Here is a 19,048-nt window from a genome sequence, read left to right on the forward strand (position 1 = left end):
AGCATCAGAACGGTTCGGGGAGCCTGTGCCTCGTTGACCTGATGACTCGCGCCACCAAGAGCACCCTGGGCAAATGGATTTTATTATTTTTTTAATGGCTAGTACTGGAGAGGGCTGGTTTAGATAGTTGAGAAGCAAGATGTGCAGTGGGGAGAGGGTACAGCTCGAGTGGTAAGAGTGCATGCTTGACACGCATGAGGTGCCAGATTCAATCCCCAGCACCTACTCCAAATAGAAACAAAGGACTAAACCCAATTACCACCCCTTCATAAATCAAACAAAACAAGCCAAACGTGTGCTTGGATATCATTCCCCAAATCTGTCTCATCTTTTAACAAATGCTGACATTAGGAATCTTAGATTAAAATGAATGAGAAAGAATGCTGCTGTTAACAGTAGGGTGTATGTATCTTTTTGAATTCATGTTTTTCTTTTCCTTCAGTACATGCCCAGGAGTGGAATTGCTGGGCCATCTGGTGGTTGAATGCTTAGGTTTTTGAGAAACCTCCATATTGGTTTCCAAAGCAGCTGCACCAATTTGCTTTCCCACACACAGTGTATGAGGGTTCCCTTTTCTCCACATACTTTCCAGCATTTGTTTTTGGTGTTCTTTTGGGGAATGGCCATTCTGATAGGTGTGTGATGATATCTCATGGTGATTTGGATTTCCATTTCCCTGATGTGAGTGATGCTGAGCAACTTTTCATGTTCCTGGGGGCCATCTGCATTTCTTCTTTTGGAAAAATGTGTTCAGTTCTTCTGCCCAAATTTTAAATAGGGTGTTTGTTTGTTTCCTTTGGAATTGAAGGGTAGTTGATTGAAAATGTTGTATTACATTCTGGTGTACAGCATGGATGGTCTTCAAAGGCATAACGCTAAGTGAAACAAGTCAGACTGAGAAAGACAAATACTCTAAAATATGACTTCCATGTGGAATCTAAAAAAATCTAGTGAATATCACCAAAAAGAAACAGACTCACAGAAGTAGAGAAGGAACGAGTGGTTATCGGTGGGGAGGGGGAAGGGGGAGGAGCAAGATGGAGGCGGAGGATGAGGAGGTACAAACCGTCAGGTATAAAAGAAGCTCCAAGGATGGACTGTACACCATGGGGAACAGAACCAACAGTTGACAGTGACTACCAATGGAGTGAAATCTTTAAAAATTATGAATCACTCTCTCGTACACCTGTAGTATGTCATTGTACATCAACTATACTTCAATTTAAAAAAGTTTGATATTATCAAAGAAATACGTCAACAAAGAAAAGGAAAAGGAAGGAGTGGCCATGCCCGTACCCCTCCTGCCCTACCCCTCCCCCTTCTTCCCTGCCCAGCCACCTGGTCCAGCAGACACACAGAGCTCTGGTGGCCATGGCAGTGGTGGCAGCGGCAGGGGGAGGAGGCTGCCCTGTGTGAGCCCATGGATTCACTCACGTCTCCCCTAGCCTGGCTGGGGGAAGGAAGCTGCTGCCTCGCCGACCTGATGATTCACACCACCAAGATCTTCCTGGACAAATGGCTCACTGTATCCCAGATCTAGTAGTGGATAGTGCGCTGCATGATCTACTTCAAGGTGAAGGGCGACGGGAACGGCTCTGCCCCTTGGAAGGTGCTTACCTGCCTCTGGCTGGCAGCTGGACCTTCCAAGCCATCTGCATAGTGGGAGACTCACCTTAGATTCCTGGGATCACATATGCCACCACCTGGGAGTGGGGTAGGCAGGGAGAGCTTTGGGCTGTGAGGCTTGGGGGGATACATGTCATGTCTGGAGAAGGGGAACCCTGGGACAGACTTAGAGGTGGTGGGAGGGTAAGAGGAGGCTCCTGGGAAAGCTTCAGGCAATGCCAGGTACAGAGAGTGGGCCAGGGATGCCAGGCAGGTAAGCACAGATGGATAGAGGTGCCTTTGCTGGATTCCCGGGTCAGCACAGAGGAGGAATGTCTGCCTCCAGCTTTGGAGTCAGATTCACCACAGTGGTGTGACGAGGGTGCTGCGGGTGGAGTGAGGGGATGCAGGGGAGTGTTAGGGAGCTGGTGACTGCAGGAGAGGTTGGATTTGTGGTCTCCAGCCATTCTCAGGAGCACGGTGCATGGTGACTAGCTGGGTGAGAACCCTTGTGTTCAAGTTTCAGGCTTGTGGGTGCTAACTCCCACAGGCACATGGATCCCATGACAGAAAGCGGTGGTTTGAGAGAACAGGGGCCTGGTGCTTCCCCTAGCCTTTGGACAGAGGTTTCCAGGCAGGGCTGGACTGAATGGCTTCTACCTGTAAGTGAGCCTGAAGAGAGGCCCTAGACTGTCCCTTTTCAGCCTCCTGGGGCACTGGACACCTGGTAGGGGGAGGTGTGCAAAAGCCTGTGTTGTCGTGACTTCCTGCAGGTGGGCATCCAAAGAGATTGCTCCTGTGCCCCTGCTGGGTGACTGGCACCCAGGTGTAAAGTAACACCTGCAGATGTCTTTTACAGAGCAGAGATCCGCAAATTACTATCCTCCAAGGCTAGGCTGGGGAGTCTACTCCCTGTTGCCCTAGATTTTTTTCTTAGGTGTTTTTTTTTTGTGGGGGGGAGGTAATTAGCTTTATTTATTTCTAGTTTTTGAGGGAGGTATTGGGGATTGAACACAGGACCTCATGCATGCAAGGCAGACACTACCACTGAGGTATATACCCTCCCCCCTCCAAGCTTTATGTTTCTTCTTCCACAACACTTTAAAGTTACCTTGATTATTATCTATTTAATAAATCCTTTTAGAATCACTTCTGGAAAAAGACAGGATCCATGTTAATTAAACAATAAAGAGTAATCAGTGCTTTCAGTTAAGACCCTTGTACTAATTTTCTCTCTGTATGAGAGGGATGCTGAATAAACTAGTCAACAATCACTTTTCATTTTATTTTTTATTCCACCCATTCATATGTTAAGAATAAAATTGCAAACTGTTTTAACTTTGTCTTGACAAAAATGGCCGTTTTTCTAATCCTACATGTGGGAATGTAAAGTAACATAAACTTTCTGGAGATCAATTGACAAATACGGATCAAAGATATTTTAAAGATATAGTGTGTATATATATGTGTGTGTGTATTTATTTTGCTGTATTACTTCCAAGAATTTCATACTCCACAATACTAATAAAATTTTCTCTCCTGTAAAATCCCAGAAGGTAAGTTAGCAATTATAAAACTTCTCCTACATATCTGTAGTGTTAAAGCAAATATAAAGAGTTCAAATGTTTCCTTACAAACAAGAAACTCAATGCGTCAACTACAGAGCTCTCGTTCCCGCACCACTTTTTCGTGTTCTGTGATTTCATTCCTTTTGTTTCTGACAGCTCCTTTCATAGCCTATTAAGCTTCTTTCCAATTTTTGAATTTTCCCTGTAAGTAGTTCACACTGTTTTTTTGAGTTCTATTCATTTTCTATATGAAAGAATTGCATACTGAATTTTCAATAAGCTACCATAATCTTCATTAGGAGGAAATAAAAAATAGAAATAAAGATATGAGTAACTTTTGTGTATAAAGGATTGTGCACTTTCACATTCACTCATCCATAGATTGAACAATTGTATATACTGAGCATCTATAATGTGGAAGACATTCTACTAAGCTCTGAAGATAAAACAGACAAGACCCTGGTTCCCCTTTAGTGTACAGTCTAGTAAGAGAGAACCACAAATACAATAATTATAAATTCAGATGGCTACTATAAGAAAAGAGAGCTCTATGATCACATAACAGGACTTGGTCTAGACTGGGCCCAGGGAAGACTCCCCAGGGAAGAGACGGTCACACTGAGAATGAAGGATGAGCAGGAAGCAACTAAGCACAGGAGGAAGCCGACCACCTAGAGCGTGTGCCCGAGGCCTCCTGCAGGTGGCTTCCAGGCAAGACGGAGGAACAGGCACTGACGGGCCTGCCTCCTTAAAACAAGCAAAACCAAAACAGATAAAATAAATGAAAAAAACACTCTTTAAGACGAAGGACTTCAGGCAATGAAGGACAGGGATCCCTAAAAACACATGAAGTGAGTCTACCAAACGCCCCAGTGCACGGCCTTGGTAGAATATCCAGGCTGTGACACAGGGACAGGGAACGAGGTAGGAGGGTCCACCAGACTCCCTCAGTCGATGTGATGAAGTAGGGAGTCTGGCGAAACCAATGCAGATAGAGATCAGAGGAGAGAGGGCTGGAGAGGAGGGAGCGGAACACAGAAAGGACCCTGGAGATCTGCAGTGGGGCCCCCTTGAGGATTCCACTGAGTGAAAAACTGCATAAAGGGTGAGAAAACACTGGAGATGGGGGAGGGTGGGTAGGTACATTTAAAAACAGAAAACTGCATACAGCTCACACAGTTCGAGGAAAAGAATCCATTCCTATAATTAGGGGTGGCCCTGAATAAAACACGACTGAATCAACTGTTGGTGTAAGAAACTGACATATTTCGTATTGCTTATCATACTGTTCTTTCTCCTGAAATGTCCCTGCAGATCTACGTGAAAATATAGTAACATTTCGAAGGAAGCAGGGATATGTTTTAAAAGTTAAAGAGATGAAAACAGAAAAAATAAAAAAACAAAAACACTATTCATTTTAATCAAATGTTTTACTCTGAATCATTGTAAAATTTAAAAAAACCATTTATACCAAAAACACAACTATGGAAACAGGATGACAAACAATACTTCTGAAATTTGAGAACACACAGTTTAAGAACCAAAATGGAAACCATACAAATACAAACCACAGGTTTTTGAGATATACAGATGGATTTAATGAATCGAGGGGAAAGAATTAACAAACGGATACAATGCAGTATACAACATTTAACCCGGCCACATGTCATCAAGTGTAGGTTTACATAACACTACAAATATCAAGTAATTGCTACGGTAAAATAAGATAAATATAAAAACTCCTTCATCAAAAAGTCATTTTGGCCTGAACAGTTGATTCCTCTGTAGGACCTTCAATAGATTCAGTATCATATTCTTCTTTCTCAGTTTCTGGCTCAGTTGAAACTTCCTGTGAAACAAAACAAAACACCCCCCACCTTGAGAAACCAGCATACTTATGCACTTGACCATTCAGTGTATCAGTCAGTGAGACAGAAAATATTTACTGAATCTATCACATCATAGGCATTATCCTGGCAAGAGCCGGGAATACACACAAAAGACAGATTCTTCTCTATATTGTACCAGAGGCAGGGACACGAGAAAACCAACCAGAACAGAAAAGGGTCATCCAACAGCTCTACAACTGAACTCAACAGACAGTTAGCGCACATAGGAGAGAAGATTCCGTGGCAGGTACTGGCTAGGGGAATGCTGGGAAGACCGGACTGTGTCTTCAAAGACAGACTCAGTGCAGAGGGGGCAGGGAAAGGGATTCAAGGAAAGTCAGCTAGAGCAAAAGGATGAGGTGGGAAACAGCATAAGAAGTCACATGGAAAACTGGAACACACAGAATGGGAAAGGAATGGAAAGACCCCATTTGCAACATTCAGTAAGAGACAACAGTCGATTAATGGAAAATAAGGAGTGCAAACAATACAAGAAAAACAGTAGAAACTTTAAACTACACCGAACTTACACAGGAAACTATCTATATTCAATAACTTGTACTAATCAATAACAAAAAAATATTCGAAGCAAAAAATTTAGATACAGACACTGCTCTCACTAGGTGAGCATGGATAACTGACACAAGTGCACCGTGCATTCGCAAAACCAAAAGCACACAACGACATTATTAGTTGTAGATTAGAAAATGCAGGTCAAGAATTGGCATGGGAAAATGCAAACATCAGAACGCAAAGTCAGGGCATCCATCTGCTTATGTTTTAATGATCTTTGATGCTTAGATATTAGAAGAAGAAGCAAACAAACACAAGGATGGGACCTCATCAGCAGACTGTGCGTCTTTGGCTTTTCCAGAGTAGCAGGGTGATGTTAGCCAGGAATACACAAGAAAGACAGATTCTGTTCTGCATTGTACCAGAGGCAGGGACACGTGAAAACCAATCAGCACAGAAAAGGGTCATCCAACAGCTCTACAACTGAAGTCAATGGACAGTCAGGGAACAAAGGAGAGAAGAGTCTGGGGCAGGTCTTGGCTCGGGGAATGCTGGGAAGACCGGACGGTGTCTTAAAAGACAGCCTCAGTGCAGAGGGGGCAGGGAAAGGGATTCGAGGAAGGGCAGCTTTAGCAAGTGGACGAGGTTGGAAACAGCAGAAAACTCACATGGAAAACTAGAACACACTGAGTGGGAATGGAATGGAAAGACCCCATTTGCAGGACTCCATAAGAGACATCATTTGATGGATCCAAAATTGAGGAGTGCAATATAGACCAAAACAAAACAGAAGAATCTTCAAACTACAACACGCTTTCATAGAGAACTATCTGTATTCAATAACTTGTACTAATAGATATCGGAAAAGTACTCCCAGCAAAGAATTTAGATATAGACACTGATTTCAGTAGGTGAGCGTGGAAAATTAACACAAGTGTACTATGCACTGGCGTGACCCAAATCACAAACGGACTTGACTAATTGTAGATTGGAAAACATACGTCGAGAATTGAGATGGGAAAACGCAAACATCAGAACGCAAAGTCAGGGCATCCATCCGCTTATGTTTTAACGACCCTCAATGGTTAGATATTAAAAGAAGAAGAAAAATAACAAAAGGAGACAGTACCTCCTCATTGGGAGACTGTGCGTCCTCGGCTTCTCCCGAGTAGCAGGGTGATGTTTCACCTAGAGAATGTAGTCACACATACGTTAATGACAACATTGACCACTGTCCATTGTACACACACATATAAGTCTATCTCCATTCAAGAATCTCTCCATAAAATAACGGGGCACAAAAGAATTTCTGAGGGCTGAAGCATTTTCTTAAAGAAAAACCTGGTCGTGGTTGGGGAATGTAGGAAGACAGCTGGCAAAAGGAAAACAAACACTAATGGATGTGGTACCTGGATCTACACTCTTCAGATACTGTGCGCTAGATTTTCATTTCTTCCTTTTAGCGGAGGTACTGGGGATTGACCCCAGGAACTCCTGCATCTGAAGCATGCCATCCAACTACCAATCAGCTATACCCAAGCCTGGCCTGATCGTAGATTTTAAGCACAGGGATAAGAAAAGGCAAACTCCATAAATGTTCACTCGCTTACCGGACCTGTCAGGTTTGTCTGGTCCATCCACAGACGTCAATTCCTTCTCATCTGTTGGCTCCTCTGGACCACCTTCATCGCCTGCATCCCTTTCAGTACCAGGTTCATGTTTTGTTAACTTCTGGCTCAGTCACCCTTTCCTATAAAAACAAAAGAAAAGAATATTAAAAACCCACCTTCAGAAGCCATCATACTCATGACTTGGCTATTCAGGCTCTCAGTCAGTGAGGCAGGAAGTATTTACTGTGTCTATCAAATCATAGGTATTATCCTGGCAAAAGCCAGAATACACACGGAAGACAGATTCTGCTCTGCATTGTACCAGAGGCAGGGACACATGAAAACCAATCAGCACAGAAAAGGGTCATCCAACAGCTCTACAACTGAAGTCAATGGACAGTCAGGGCAGAAAGGAGAGAAGAGTCTGGGGCAGGTCTTGGCTCGGGGAATGCTGGGAAGACCGGACGGTGTCTTAAAAGACAGTCTCAGTGCAGAGGGGGCAGGGAAAGGGATTCGAGGAAGGGCAGCTTTAGCAAGTGGACGAGGTTGGAAACAGCAGAAAACTCACATGGAAAACTAGAACACACTGAGTGGGAATGGAATGGAAAGACCCCATTTGCAGGACTCCATAAGAGACATCATTTGATGGATCCAAAATTGAGGAGTGCAATATAGACCAAAACAAAACAGAAGAATCTTCAAACTACAACACGCTTTCATAGAGAACTATCTGTATTCAATAACTTGTACTAATAGATATCGGAAAAGTACTCCCAGCAAAGAATTTACATATAGACACTGATTTCAGTAGGTGAGCGTGGAAAATTAACACAAGTGTACTATGCACTGGCGTGACCCAAATCACAAACGGACTTGACTAATTGTAGATTGGAAAACATACGTCGAGAATTGAGATGGGAAAACGCAAACATCAGAACGCAAAGTCAGGGCATCCATCCGCTTATGTTTTAACAACCCTCAATGGTTAGATATTAAAAGAAGAAGAAAAATAACAAAAGGAGACAGTACCTCCTCATCGGGAGACTGTGCGTCCTCGGCTTCTCCCGAGTAGCAGGGTGATGTTTCACCTAGAGAATGTAGTCACACATACGTTAATGACAACATTGACCACTGTCCATTGTACACACACATATAAGTCTATCTCCATTCAAGAATCTCTCCATAAAATAACGGGGCACAAAAGAATTTCTGAGGGCTGAAGCATTTTCTTAAAGAAAAACCTGGTCGTGGTTGGGCCATGTAGGAAGACAGCTGGCAAAAGGAAAACAAACAGTAATGGATGTGGTATCTGGATCTACACTCTTCAGATACTGTGCGCTGGATTTTCATTTCTTCCTTTTAGCGGAGGTACTGGGGATTGAACCCAGGAACTCCTGCCTCTGAAGCATGCCATCCAACTACCAATCAGCTGTACCCAAGCCTGGCCTGATCGTAGCTTTTAAGCACAGGGATAAGAAAAGTCAAACTCCATAAATGTTCACTCGCTTACCGGACCTGTCAGGTTTGTCTGGTCCATCCACAGACGTCAATTCCTTCTCATCTGTTGGCTCCTCTGGACCACCTTCATCGCCTGCATCCCTTTCAGTACCAGGTTCATGTTTTGTTAACTTCTGGCTCGGTCACCCTTTCCTATAAAAACAAAAGAAAAGAATATTAAAAACCCACCTTCAGAAGCCATCGTACTCATGACTTGGCCATTCAGGCCCTCAGCCAGTGAGACAGAACATATTTACTGTATCTACCACATCATAGGCATTATCCTGGGAAAAGCTGGCAATGCAAACGAAAGACAGATTCTGCTCTCTATTGTACCAGAGGCAGGGACACGTGAAAACCAATCAGCGCACAAAAGGACCGTTCAAAAGCTGTACAACTCAAGTCAACGGACACTCAGGGCACAAAGGAGAGAAGAGGGTGGTGCATGTGTTGGCTCGGGGAATGCTGGGAAGACCGGGCTGTGTTTTCAAAGAGAGGCCAAGGGCAGTTGGGAAGGGAACAGGATTCAAAGAAGGGTAGCTTGAGCAAATGGATGAGGTTGGAAACAGCATAAGAAGTCACATGGAAAACTAGAACACACTTAGTGGGAACGGGATGGAAAGACCCCATTTGCAGGACTCCATAAGAGACATCACTTGATGGATCCAAAATTGAGGAGTGCAGTAAAGAGCAAAACAGAAGAATCTTCAAAATATACCAAGTTTGCATAGGGAACTATCTGTATTTAAAAGCTTGTACTAATGTGTAACGGGAAAGTATTCCAAGCAAAGAATTTAGGTATAAACACTGATTTCAGTAGGTGAGCCTGGAAAATTAACACAAGTGTACTATGCACTCGCATGACCGAAAGCACAGAAGGACTTTATTAGCTGTAGATTGGAAAACATAAGTCAAGAATTGAGATGGGAAAACGCAAATGTCCGAACGCAAAGTCAAAGCATCCATCTGCTTGTGTTTTAACGACCCTCGACGGCTAGACATTAAAAGAAGAAAAATAACAAAAGGAGACAGTACCTTCTCGTCAGGAGACTGTGCATCTTCCTCTTGTCCCAAGTAGAAAGGTGATGTTTCACCTAGAGGATGTAGTCACATATATATAAATGACAACATTGACCACTTCGAATTGTACGCACACATATCAAGTCTCACTCCATTCAAGAATCTTTCCGTAAAATAACGGGACACAAAAGAATTTCAGAGGGCTGAAGCATTTTCTTGAAGGAAAACCTGGTCGTGGTTGGGCTATGTATGAAGACAGTGGGCAAAAGGAAAATAAACAGTACTGCATATGGTATCTGGATCTACAGTCTTCAGATATTTTAGATAAGCATCTCATTTCTTTGTTTGAATGGAGGTCCCGGCGATGGAACTCCTGCATCCAAAGCATGCCATCCATCTACCAATCAGCTACATCCTTCCCTGGCCCCACAGTAGCTTTTAAGCACAGGGATAAGAAAAGGCAAACTCCATAAATGTTCACTAGCTTACCGGACATGTCAGCTTTGTTTGTTCCACCCACAGACTTCAATTCTTTCTCATCTGTTGGCTCCTCTGGACCACCTTCATCGCCTGCATCCCTTTCAGTACCAGGTTCATGGTTTGTAACTTCTGGCTCGGTCACCCTTTCCTATAAAAACGAAAGAAAAGAATATTAAAAACCCACCTTCAGAAGCCATCATACTCATGACTTGGCTATTCAGGCTCTCAGTCAGTGAGGCAGGAACTATTTACTGTGTCTATCAAATCATAGGCATTATCCTGGCAAAAGCCAGAATACACACGGAAGACAGATTCTGCTCTGCATTGTACCAGAGGCAGGGACACATGAAAACCAATCAGCACAGAAAAGGGTCATCCAACAGCTCTACAACTGAAGTCAATGGACAGTCAGGGCAGAAAGGAGAGAAGAGTCTGGGGCAGGTCTTGGCTCGGGGAATGCTGGGAAGACCGGACGGTGCCTTAAAAGACACAAACAAACGGATACAATGCAGTATACAACATTTAACCCGGCCACATGTCATCAAGTGTAGGTTTATATAACACTACAAATATCAAGTAAATGCTACAGTAAAATAACATAAATATAAAAACTCCTTCATCAAAAAGTCATTTTGGCCTGAACAGTTGATTCCTCTGTAGGACCTTCAAGAGATTCAGTATCATATTCTTCTTTTTCAGTTTCTGGCTCAGTTGAAACTTCCTGTGAAACAAAACAAAACAAGCCCCACCTTGAGAAACTAGCATACTTATGCACTTGACCATTCAGTGTATCAGTCAGTGAGACAGAAAATATTTACTGAATCTATCAAATCATAGGCATTATCCTGGCAAAAGCCAGGAATACACACAAAAGACAGATTCTGCTCTGCGTTGTACCAGAGGCAGGGACACGTGAAAACCAATCAGCACAGAAAAGGGTCATCCAACAGCTCTACAACTGAAGTCAATGGACAGTCAGGGAACAAAGGAGAGAAGAGTCTGGGGCAGGTCTTGGCTCGGGGAATGCTGGGAAGACCGGACGGTGTCTTAAAAGACAGCCTCAGTGCAGAGGGGGCAGGGAAAGGGATTCGAGGAAGGGCAGCTTTAGCAAGTGGACGAGGTTGGAAACAGCAGAAAACTCACATGGAAAACTAGAACACACTGAGTGGGAATGGAATGGAAAGACCCCATTTGCAGGACTCCATAAGAGACATCATTTGATGGATCCAAAATTGAGGAGTGCAATATAGACCAAAACAAAACAGAAGAATCTTCAAACTACAACACGCTTTCATAGAGAACTATCTGTATTCAATAACTTGTACTAATAGATATCGGAAAAGTACTCCCAGCAAAGAATTTACATATAGACACTGATTTCAGTAGGTGAGCGTGGAAAATTAACACAAGTGTACTATGCACTGGCGTGACCCAAATCACAAACGGACTTGACTAATTGTAGATTGGAAAACATACGTCGAGAATTGAGATGGGAAAACGCAAACATCAGAACGCAAAGTCAGGGCATCCATCCGCTTATGTTTTAACAACCCTCAATGGTTAGATATTAAAAGAAGAAGAAAAATAACAAAAGGAGACAGTACCTCCTCATCGGGAGACTGTGCGTCCTCGGCTTCTCCCGAGTAGCAGGGTGATGTTTCACCTAGAGAATGTAGTCACACATACGTTAATGACAACATTGACCACTGTCCATTGTACACACACATATAAGTCTATCTCCATTCAAGAATCTCTCCATAAAATAACGGGGCACAAAAGAATTTCTGAGGGCTGAAGCATTTTCTTAAAGAAAAACCTGGTCGTGGTTGGGCCATGTAGGAAGACAGCTGGCAAAAGGAAAACAAACAGTAATGGATGTGGTATCTGGATCTACACTCTTCAGATACTGTGCGCTGGATTTTCATTTCTTCCTTTTAGCGGAGGTACTGGGGATTGAACCCAGGAACTCCTGCCTCTGAAGCATGCCATCCAACTACCAATCAGCTGTACCCAAGCCTGGCCTGATCGTAGCTTTTAAGCACAGGGATAAGAAAAGTCAAACTCCATAAATGTTCACTCGCTTACCGGACCTGTCAGGTTTGTCTGGTCCATCCACAGACGTCAATTCCTTCTCATCTGTTGGCTCCTCTGGACCACCTTCATCGCCTGCATCCCTTTCAGTACCAGGTTCATGTTTTGTTAACTTCTGGCTCGGTCACCCTTTCCTATAAAAACAAAAGAAAAGAATATTAAAAACCCACCTTCAGAAGCCATCGTACTCATGACTTGGCCATTCAGGCCCTCAGCCAGTGAGACAGAACATATTTACTGTATCTACCACATCATAGGCATTATCCTGGGAAAAGCTGGCAATGCAAACGAAAGACAGATTCTGCTCTCTATTGTACCAGAGGCAGGGACACGTGAAAACCAATCAGCGCACAAAAGGACCGTTCAAAAGCTGTACAACTCAAGTCAACGGACACTCAGGGCACAAAGGAGAGAAGAGGGTGGTGCATGTGTTGGCTCGGGGAATGCTGGGAAGACCGGGCTGTGTTTTCAAAGAGAGGCCAAGGGCAGTTGGGAAGGGAACAGGATTCAAAGAAGGGTAGCTTGAGCAAATGGATGAGGTTGGAAACAGCATAAGAAGTCACATGGAAAACTAGAACACACTTAGTGGGAACGGGATGGAAAGACCCCATTTGCAGGACTCCATAAGAGACATCACTTGATGGATCCAAAATTGAGGAGTGCAGTAAAGAGCAAAACAGAAGAATCTTCAAAATATACCAAGTTTGCATAGGGAACTATCTGTATTTAAAAGCTTGTACTAATGTGTAACGGGAAAGTATTCCAAGCAAAGAATTTAGGTATAAACACTGATTTCAGTAGGTGAGCCTGGAAAATTAACACAAGTGTACTATGCACTCGCATGACCGAAAGCACAGAAGGACTTTATTAGCTGTAGATTGGAAAACATAAGTCAAGAATTGAGATGGGAAAACGCAAATGTCCGAACGCAAAGTCAAAGCATCCATCCGCTTGTGTTTTAACGACCCTCGACGGCTAGACATTAAAAGAAGAAAAATAACAAAAGGAGACAGTACCTTCTCGTCAGGAGACTGTGCATCTTCCTCTTGTCCCAAGTAGAAAGGTGATGTTTCACCTAGAGGATGTAGTCACATATATATAAATGACAACATTGACCACTTCGAATTGTACGCACACATATCAAGTCTCACTCCATTCAAGAATCTTTCCGTAAAATAACGGGACACAAAAGAATTTCAGAGGGCTGAAGCATTTTCTTGAAGGAAAACCTGGTCGTGGTTGGGCTATGTATGAAGACAGTGGGCAAAAGGAAAATAAACAGTACTGCATATGGTATCTGGATCTACAGTCTTCAGATATTTTAGATAAGCATCTCATTTCTTTGTTTGAATGGAGGTCCCGGCGATGGAACTCCTGCATCCAAAGCATGCCATCCATCTACCAATCAGCTACATCCTTCCCTGGCCCCACAGTAGCTTTTAAGCACAGGGATAAGAAAAGGCAAACTCCATAAATGTTCACTAGCTTACCGGACATGTCAGCTTTGTTTGTTCCACCCACAGACTTCAATTCTTTCTCATCTGTTGGCTCCTCTGGACCACCTTCATCGCCTGCATCCCTTTCAGTACCAGGTTCATGGTTTGTAACTTCTGGCTCGGTCACCCTTTCCTATAAAAACGAAAGAAAAGAATATTAAAAACCCACCTTCAGAAGCCATCATACTCATGACTTGGCTATTCAGGCTCTCAGTCAGTGAGGCAGGAACTATTTACTGTGTCTATCAAATCATAGGCATTATCCTGGCAAAAGCCAGAATACACACGGAAGACAGATTCTGCTCTGCATTGTACCAGAGGCAGGGACACATGAAAACCAATCAGCACAGAAAAGGGTCATCCAACAGCTCTACAACTGAAGTCAATGGACAGTCAGGGCAGAAAGGAGAGAAGAGTCTGGGGCAGGTCTTGGCTCGGGGAATGCTGGGAAGACCGGACGGTGCCTTAAAAGACACAAACAAACGGATACAATGCAGTATACAACATTTAACCCGGCCACATGTCATCAAGTGTAGGTTTATATAACACTACAAATATCAAGTAAATGCTACAGTAAAATAACATAAATATAAAAACTCCTTCATCAAAAAGTCATTTTGGCCTGAACAGTTGATTCCTCTGTAGGACCTTCAAGAGATTCAGTATCATATTCTTCTTTTTCAGTTTCTGGCTCAGTTGAAACTTCCTGTGAAACAAAACAAAACAAGCCCCACCTTGAGAAACTAGCATACTTATGCACTTGACCATTCAGTGTATCAGTCAGTGAGACAGAAAATATTTACTGAATCTATCAAATCATAGGCATTATCCTGGCAAAAGCCAGGAATACACACAAAAGACAGATTCTGCTCTGCGTTGTACCAGAGGCAGGGACACGTGAAAACCAATCAGCACAGAAAAGGGTCATCCAACAGCTCTACAACTGAAGTCAATGGACAGTCAGGGAACAAAGGAGAGAAGAGTCTGGGGCAGGTCTTGGCTCGGGGAATGCTGGGAAGACCGGACGGTGTCTTAAAAGACAGCCTCAGTGCAGAGGGGGCAGGGAAAGGGATTCGAGGAAGGGCAGCTTTAGCAAGTGGACGAGGTTGGAAACAGCAGAAAACTCACATGGAAAACTAGAACACACTGAGTGGGAATGGAATGGAAAGACCCCATTTGCAGGACTCCATAAGAGACATCATTTGATGGATCCAAAATTGAGGAGTGCAATATAGACCAAAACAAAACAGAAGAATCTTCAAACTACAACACGCTTTCATAGAGAACTATCTGTATTCAATAACTTGTACTAATAGATATCGGAAAAGTACTCCCAGCAAAGAATTTACATATAGACACTGATTTCAGTAGGTGAGCGTGGAAAATTAACACAAGTGTACTATGCACTGGCGTGACCCAAATCACAAACGGACTTGACTAATTGTAGATTGGAAAACATACGTCGAGAATTGAGATGGGAAAACGCAAACATCAGAACGCAAAGTCAGGGCATCCATCCGCTTATGTTTTAACAACCCTCAATGGTTAGATATTAAAAGAAGAAGAAAAATAACAAAAGGAGACAGTACCTCCTCATCGGGAGACTGTGCGTCCTCGGCTTCTCCCGAGTAGCAGGGTGATGTTTCACCTAGAGAATGTAGTCACACATACGTTAATGACAACATTGACCACTGTCCATTGTACACACACATATAAGTCTATCTCCATTCAAGAATCTCTCCATAAAATAACGGGGCACAAAAGAATTTCTGAGGGCTGAAGCATTTTCTTAAAGAAAAACCTGGTCGTGGTTGGGCCATGTAGGAAGACAGCTGGCAAAAGGAAAACAAACAGTAATGGATGTGGTATCTGGATCTACACTCTTCAGATACTGTGCGCTGGATTTTCATTTCTTCCTTTTAGCGGAGGTACTGGGGATTGAACCCAGGAACTCCTGCCTCTGAAGCATGCCATCCAACTACCAATCAGCTGTACCCAAGCCTGGCCTGATCGTAGCTTTTAAGCACAGGGATAAGAAAAGTCAAACTCCATAAATGTTCACTCGCTTACCGGACCTGTCAGGTTTGTCTGGTCCATCCACAGACGTCAATTCCTTCTCATCTGTTGGCTCCTCTGGACCACCTTCATCGCCTGCATCCCTTTCAGTACCAGGTTCATGTTTTGTTAACTTCTGGCTCGGTCACCCTTTCCTATAAAAACAAAAGAAAAGAATATTAAAAACCCACCTTCAGAAGCCATCGTACTCATGACTTGGCCATTCAGGCCCTCAGCCAGTGAGACAGAACATATTTACTGTATCTACCACATCATAGGCATTATCCTGGGAAAAGCTGGCAATGCAAACGAAAGACAGATTCTGCTCTCTATTGTACCAGAGGCAGGGACACGTGAAAACCAATCAGCGCACAAAAGGACCGTTCAAAAGCTGTACAACTCAAGTCAACGGACACTCAGGGCACAAAGGAGAGAAGAGGGTGGTGCATGTGTTGGCTCGGGGAATGCTGGGAAGACCGGGCTGTGTTTTCAAAGAGAGGCCAAGGGCAGTTGGGAAGGGAACAGGATTCAAAGAAGGGTAGCTTGAGCAAATGGATGAGGTTGGAAACAGCATAAGAAGTCACATGGAAAACTAGAACACACTTAGTGGGAACGGGATGGAAAGACCCCATTTGCAGGACTCCATAAGAGACATCACTTGATGGATCCAAAATTGAGGAGTGCAGTAAAGAGCAAAACAGAAGAATCTTCAAAATATACCAAGTTTGCATAGGGAACTATCTGTATTTAAAAGCTTGTACTAATGTGTAACGGGAAAGTATTCCAAGCAAAGAATTTAGGTATAAACACTGATTTCAGTAGGTGAGCCTGGAAAATTAACACAAGTGTACTATGCACTCGCATGACCGAAAGCACAGAAGGACTTTATTAGCTGTAGATTGGAAAACATAAGTCAAGAATTGAGATGGGAAAACGCAAATGTCCGAACGCAAAGTCAAAGCATCCATCTGCTTGTGTTTTAACGACCCTCGACGGCTAGACATTAAAAGAAGAAAAATAACAAAAGGAGACAGTACCTTCTCGTCAGGAGACTGTGCATCTTCCTCTTGTCCCAAGTAGAAAGGTGATGTTTCACCTAGAGGATGTAGTCACATATATATAAATGACAACATTGACCACTTCGAATTGTACGCACACATATCAAGTCTCACTCCATTCAAGAATCTTTCCGTAAAATAACGGGACACAAAAGAATTTCAGAGGGCTGAAGCATTTTCTTGAAGGAAAACCTGGTCGTGGTTGGGCTATGTATGAAGACAGTGGGCAAAAGGAAAATAAACAGTACTGCATATGGTATCTGGATCTACAGTCTTCAGATATTTTAGATAAGCATCTCATTTCTTTGTTTGAATGGAGGTCCCGGCGATGGAACTCCTGCATCCAAAGCATGCCATCCATCTACCAATCAGCTACATCCTTCCCTGGCCCCACAGTAGCTTTTAAGCACAGGGATAAGAAAAGGCAAACTCCATAAATGTTCACTAGCTTACCGGACATGTCAGCTTTGTTTGTTCCACCCACAGACTTCAATTCTTTCTCATCTGTTGGCTCCTCTGGACCACCTTCATCGCCTGCATCCCTTTCAGTACCAGGTTCATGGTTTGTAACTTCTGGCTCGGTCACCCTTTCCTATAAAAACGAAAGAAAAGAATATTAAAAACCCACCTTCAGAAGCCATCATACTCATGACTTGGCTATTCAGGCTCTCAGTCAGTGAGGCAGGAACTATTTACTGTGTCTATCAAATCATAGGCATTATCCTGGCAAAAGCCAGAATACACACGGAAGACAGATTCTGCTCTGCATTGTACCAGAGGCAGGGACACATGAAAACCAATCAGCACAGAAAAGGGTCATCCAACAGCTCTACAACTGAAGTCAATGGACAGTCAGGGCAGAAAGGAGAGAAGAGTCTGGGGCAGGTCTTGGCTCGGGGAATGCTGGGAAGACCGGACGGTGCCTTAAAAGACACAAACAAACGGATACAATGCAGTATACAACATTTAACCCGGCCACATGTCATCAAGTGTAGGTTTATATAACACTACAAATATCAAGTAAATGCTACAGTAAAATAACATAAATATAAAAACTCCTTCATCAAAAAGTCATTTTGGCCTGAACAGTTGATTCCTCTGTAGGACCTTCAAGAGATTCAGTATCATATTCTTCTTTTTCAGTTTCTGGCTCAGTTGAAACTTCCTGTGAAACAAAACAAAACAAGCCCCACCTTGAGAAACTAGCATACTTATGCACTTGACCATTCAGTGTATCAGTCAGTGAGACAGAAAATATTTACTGAATCTATCAAATCATAGGCATTATCCTGGCAAAAGCCAGGAATACACACAAAAGACAGATTCTGCTCTGCGTTGTACCAGAGGCAGGGACACGTGAAAACCAATCAGCACAGAAAAGGGTCATCCAACAGCTCTACAACTGAAGTCAATGGACAGTCAGGGAACAAAGGAGAGAAGAGTCTGGGGCAGGTCTTGGCTCGGGGAATGCTGGGAAGACCGGACGGTGTCTTAAAAGACAGCCTCAGTGCAGAGGGGGCAGGGAAAGGGATTCGAGGAAGGGCAGCTTTAGCAAGTGGACGAGGTTGGAAACAGCAGAAAACTCACATGGAAAACTAGAACACACTGAGTGGGAATGGAATGGAAAGACCCCATTTGCAGGACTCCATAAGAGACATCATTTGATGGATCCAAAATTGAGGAGTGCAATATAGACCAAAACAAAACAGAAGAATCTTCAAACTACAACACGCTTTCATAGAGAACTATCTGTATTCAATAACTTGTACTAATAGATATCGGAAAAGTACTCCCAGCAAAGAATTTACATATAGACACTGATTTCAGTAGGTGAGCGTGGAAAATTAACACAAGTGTACTATGCACTGGCGTGACCCAAATCACAAACGGACTTGACTAATTGTAGATTGGAAAACATACGTCGAGAATTGAGATGGGAAAACGCAAACATCAGAACGCAAAGTCAGGGCATCCATCCGCTTATGTTTTAACAACCCTCAATGGTTAGATATTAAAAGAAGAAGAAAAATAACAAAAGGAGACAGTACCTCCTCATCGGGAGACTGTGCGTCCTCGGCTTCTCCCGAGTAGCAGGGTGATGTTTCACCTAGAGAATGTAGTCACACATACGTTAATGACAACATTGACCACTGTCCATTGTACACA

At 43.3% G+C, this 19,048-nt stretch overlaps 1 protein-coding gene across 1 annotated transcript in view; it reads right to left on the reverse strand.

Moving 5' to 3' along the window:
* Nucleotides 1-4,747: 4,747 nt before the first annotated feature.
* Nucleotides 4,748-19,048, reverse strand: part of LOC116279524 (uncharacterized) — a 68,395-nt gene continuing 54,094 nt past the window's right edge. Inside the window, exons 22-39 of the mRNA XM_072971060.1 lie at nucleotides 18,931-18,989; nucleotides 17,990-18,047; nucleotides 17,336-17,474; nucleotides 16,862-16,920; nucleotides 15,840-15,979; nucleotides 15,359-15,417; nucleotides 14,418-14,475; nucleotides 13,764-13,902; nucleotides 13,290-13,348; nucleotides 12,268-12,407; nucleotides 11,787-11,845; nucleotides 10,192-10,903; nucleotides 9,718-9,776; nucleotides 8,696-8,835; nucleotides 8,215-8,273; nucleotides 7,186-7,325; nucleotides 6,705-6,763; nucleotides 4,748-5,022 (exon numbers count right to left, since the gene is read on the reverse strand). The gene's annotated coding sequence lies outside the window, so the exon portion shown is untranslated. The remainder of the gene's footprint in view (nucleotides 5,023-6,704; nucleotides 6,764-7,185; nucleotides 7,326-8,214; nucleotides 8,274-8,695; nucleotides 8,836-9,717; nucleotides 9,777-10,191; nucleotides 10,904-11,786; nucleotides 11,846-12,267; nucleotides 12,408-13,289; nucleotides 13,349-13,763; nucleotides 13,903-14,417; nucleotides 14,476-15,358; nucleotides 15,418-15,839; nucleotides 15,980-16,861; nucleotides 16,921-17,335; nucleotides 17,475-17,989; nucleotides 18,048-18,930; nucleotides 18,990-19,048) is intronic.

This window comes from Vicugna pacos, chromosome 11, assembly GCF_048564905.1.
Source record: "Vicugna pacos chromosome 11, VicPac4, whole genome shotgun sequence".
In the NCBI taxonomy this organism is placed as follows: domain Eukaryota; kingdom Metazoa; phylum Chordata; class Mammalia; order Artiodactyla; family Camelidae; genus Vicugna; species Vicugna pacos.